The following is a 4,837-nucleotide window of genomic DNA, read 5'->3' as shown; positions in this document are numbered from 1 at the left end:
TCTCCTAGCCATTAGTTAATAGAGATGACATCTTGGCCTAAAGAATCTGGTCTTTCAGTAGTAACTTGAGCACTGGTGTAAGTTACTTGTCAGGAGTCATTTTGTTCTAAGCTTGGTGTAAATGGAAATGCACACTTATATTCTCTGACCTGGCATTTCACGTACCATCCAGTGCTAATTGAGTCACATCCAACATGAAAAAGAGTCCAGCATTTGCCTGCTGCTATGAATAATATTTATTTCAGTACTATCTTTGTGCATCACTGTGTACAGTATGTATACAATAAAGAGAAGCAGAGTGGTTTTTTTTAAATAGACTGATGGAAAAGACCGAACACACATTTTTGTGTCATAATGACAGATTTCTATTTGATTGTGAATTATGGTAGACATATAGATGTTTAACATATTTACACTGCTGTAAATATATATTAACTCCATTGACTACTGTGGTTTGTGTGTAAATAACCATAAGAACATAAGAATGGCCTTACTGGCTCAGACCAAAGGTCCATCTAGCTCAGTATCCTGTCTACTGACAGTGGCCAATGCCAGGTGCCCCAGAGGGAGTGAACCTAACAGATAATGATCAAGTGATCTCTCTCCTGCCATCCATATCCACCCTCTGACAAACAGAGTCTAGGGACACCATTCCTTACTCATCCTGGCTAATAGCCATTAATGGACTTAACCTCCATGAATTTATCCAGTTCTCTTTTAGCCTAGTCTTTATAATCAGATTACATTCTATGTTTTCACGGAGAAAATACTGTCATCAGTTGATTACATTTACAAAGAAACACAGAATGGGGGCTTGGCTACACTGGAGAGTTGCAGCACCGGTGGTGGCTTTACAGCGCTGCAACTTACTCACCGTCCACACTTGCAAGGCACATCCAGTGCTGTATTCTGGGAGATACAGAGCTGGCTGTACTCCACTTCTGCCTGGGGAATAACTACTGCAGCACTGGTGATACAGCACTGCACCGCCAGTGTGGCCACCAAAAGCGCTGTTATTGGCCTCCAGAGATATTCGGAGGTATCCCAGAATGCCTGCTCAGCCACTTTGATCATCAGTTCAAACTCTACTGCCCTGACCTCAGGTGACCCGCCCTTTAAAAGCCCCGGGAATTTTAAAAATCCCCTTCCTGTTTGCTCAGCCAGGTGTGGAGTGCAATCAGTGAATCCTTTCAGGTGACCATGCCTCCACGCGCCAAACGAGCCCCAGCATGGAGCAATGGCAAGTTACTGGACCTCATCAGTGTTTGGGGGGAGGAAGCTGTGCAGTCACAGCTGCACTCCAGTCGTAGGAATTACGATACCTGTGGGCAGATATCAAGGGCCATGCTGGAAAGGGGCCATGACTGGAACGCAGTGCAGTGCAGGATTAAAGTGAAGGAGCTGCGGAGTGGCTGTTGCAAAGCCTGTGAGGGAAACTGCCACTCTGGTGCTGCCCCCACGACCTGCCGTTTTTACAAAGAGCTGGACGCGATACTTGGGGGTGACCTCACCACCAATCTGAGGACTACGATGGACACTTCAGAGCAGGGGGAGAGGGGGAGGTGGAGGCAGGGGAGGAGGAAACCGAGAGTGAGGGTACTGGGGTGGGGGGAGTCCCAGGAGGCATGCAGCCAGGAGCTCTTCTCAAGCCAGGAGGAAGGTAGCCAGTCGCAGCAGCCGGTACGTGGTGAAGGACAAGCAGAGGAGCGGCTTCCCGGTAAGTGGCTCTTATTTTCAGGATGGAAATGTTTTGGGAGAGGAGGGAGGGTTAGGGCTGCATGCATGCATGCCTAGATGTGGAATAGCCCATTGATGTGGTCTATCACGTCGCGGTAATCGGCCTCGGTAATCTCTTCAAAAGTTTCAGCCAGAGCGTGGGCAATGCGCTTGCGCAAGTTTATAGGGAGAGCCACTGTGGTCATTGTCCCAGTCAGGCTAATGCGTCCGCGCCACTGTGCCGCGAGGGGTGGGGGGACCATTGCTGCACACAGGCAAGCTGCATAGGGGCCAGGGCGGAATCCACATTGCTGTAGAAGACCCTCCCGCTCTTCCCAGGTGACCCACAGCAGCGAGATATCTTCCAGGATCAACTCCTGTGGAAAATGTTGAGAAAGTGTTCAGGGTAGGTGCCCCCTTCAGCTGTTTGCTTTCCCCAGTGCACAGAAACCCCTGCACAGCCCTGAAGCAATCATTCCCCCTTCCCAGGTGACTCGCAGCAGCGAGATATCTTCCAGGATTAACTCCTGTGAAAAATGTTGGGAGACTGTTCAGTGTAGGTGCCCCCTTCTTCTCTTTGCTTTCCCCAATGCACAGAAACCCCTGCACAGCCCTGAAGCAATCAGTCCCCCTTACTCATCATTTCGGGGCTCCTGTGGGTTATGTGCACTCTCTTTGGTATGGGAAAATTATGCTAACGTGAAGTAAACTCCTTCTCTGTGTGGGAATGTCCTTCTCTGTCTGTCTGAGATAAACAATGCTGCCTCTGTTAACGGTTGCCTTTTTTGCCTTTCCACAAGCGACCCTGAGTTCTCAGCTGCCTGTGTTATCAACATCTGAAAGACTCCAAAACCTCCGGAAGAAGCCGCAAAAAAGCAAAGACGACCTGCTGCAAACAGTTATGGATCACTCTGCCAGAGAGAATAAAAAACTGCAGGACTGGAGGGAAAGGGAAAGCAGGATCCGCCAGAGAAACGCAGCAGCCAGGAAGAAAAGCACAAAGGAGCTGATAAGCACCTTGGCGCACCAAACGGACTCTATCCAGGTGCTCGTAGCCATGCAGGCAGAGCACTACCACGCCGCACTCCCCCATCCCAAAGCTCTTTCCCTTGTGCCCCAATGTCAGCTCCAAACCCCCTTCCCCAGCATCCAGGTTCTTACTTCCACAGCTGCCTCCAACATCTGTACGTTCACCAACCAGCCCTGAGAACTACAACCCTTACCTTCTGCACTCAACCCCCAACACCATGCAGTATAGCCATCCTGAAGTGCAGCACTCATTGCACAGCACTCCAGACAGGACATATTCAAACCTGTGACTGTACAGTTCACCACCCCACCTCCCTGCCCTTTTAGGTTCCCAAAATGTTGTGTGTCTGTCAATAAAGTTATTTTCTTTTCAATACATGAATTCTTGGCTTTGAAAACAATCTTTATTATTGCAGAAGGTCAAAGATGCCTTAGTCTAGGAAAGAAACAGACACTGCAAATCAGCTTAGGAAAAACAGATTCCTACTAACATTGTACCCACTGCACTTCACTCCCGTGCAAGGCACCAAATATTACTGTTGGTTTTTAGCCTCAAATTCCTCCCTCAAGGCATCCCTAATCCTTGAAGCCCTGTGTTGGGCCTCTCTAGTAGCCCTGCTCTCTGGCTGTGCAAAGTCAGCCTCCAGGCGTTGAACCTCGGAGGTCCATGCCTGACTGAATGTTTCACCCTTCCTTTCACAAATATTATGGAGGGTACAGCATGTGGATATAACCACGGGGATGCTGCTTTCCCCCAAGTCCAGCTTCCAATACAGAGAATTCCAGCGCCCTTTTAAACAGCCAAAAGCACACTCCGCAGTCATTCGGCACCGGCTCAGCCTGTATTTGAACCGGTCCTTGCTCCTTTCAAGCTTTCCTGTATATGGTTTCATGAGCCAAGGCATTAATGGGTAAGCGGAGTCTCCAAGGATCACAGCGGGCATTTCAATGTCCCGTACTGTGATCTTCCGCTCTGGGAAAAAAGTCCCTGCCTGCAGCTTCCGGAACAGGCCAGTGTTCCGAAAGATGCATGCATCATGCACCTTTCCAGGCCAGCCTGTGTCAATGTCAATGAAATGCCCACAGTGATCCACAAGCGCCTGGAGAACCATAGAGAAATACCCCTTCCAATTAATGTAGTCGGATGCTAGGTGGGGTGGTGCCAGAACAGGAATATGTGTCCCATCTATCGCCCTTCCACAGTTAGGGAAACCAATTTGTGTAAACCCATCCAGAATGTCCTGCACATTCCCCAGAGTCACGGTTCTTCTTAGCAGGATGCGATTAATGGCCCTGCAAACTTGCATTAACACGATTTCAACGGTTGACTTTCCCACTCCAAACTGGTTCGCGACCAATCGGTAGCTGTCTGGAGTTGCCAGCTTCCAGATTGCAATAGCCACCCACTTCTCCACCATCAGGGCAGCTCTCAATCTCTTGTCCTTGCACTGCAAGGTGGGGGCGAGCTCAGCACACAGTCCCATGAAAGTGGCTTTTCTCATCCGAAAGTTCTGTAGCCACTGCTCGTCATCCCAGACTTCCATGACGATGTGATCCCACCACTCACTACTTGTTTCCCAAGCCCAAAAGCAGCATTCCATGGTGCTGAGCATTTCCGTGAATGCCACAAGCAATGTCGTGTCTTATGTGTCAGGCGACTCGCTATCATCGTCAGACTCCTCATCACTTTGGAGCTTAAGGAATAGCTCCACTGCCAAACGTGATGTGCTGGTGAGACTCATCAGCATAGTCCTCAGCAGTTTGGGCTCCATTTCCCACACGCGCTGCACAGAAACTGTTGGGAGAGTTACAATGGTGCCAAACATGGATGGAAAAACAGTGATTGCTGGGATGTGAAGCTATGCATCATGGGGCGTTGGGACAGGAAGCAGAATGACCCGCCCCCTCCGCCCCTTCCCACAACCCATGATGCCAAAATGGGACGAGGTGCTCTGTGGGATAACTGCCCACAATGCACCACTCCCAACAGCGCTGAAAATGCTGCAAATGTGGCCACACTGCAGCACTGGTAGCTGTCAATGTGGCCACACTCCAGCGCTTTCCCTACACAGCTGTGCGAAGACAGCTGTAA

Source organism: Gopherus evgoodei, chromosome 21, assembly GCF_007399415.2.
Source record: "Gopherus evgoodei ecotype Sinaloan lineage chromosome 21, rGopEvg1_v1.p, whole genome shotgun sequence".
Classification (NCBI taxonomy): domain Eukaryota; kingdom Metazoa; phylum Chordata; order Testudines; family Testudinidae; genus Gopherus; species Gopherus evgoodei.
Note: the sequence above shows the minus strand (reverse complement) of the source record.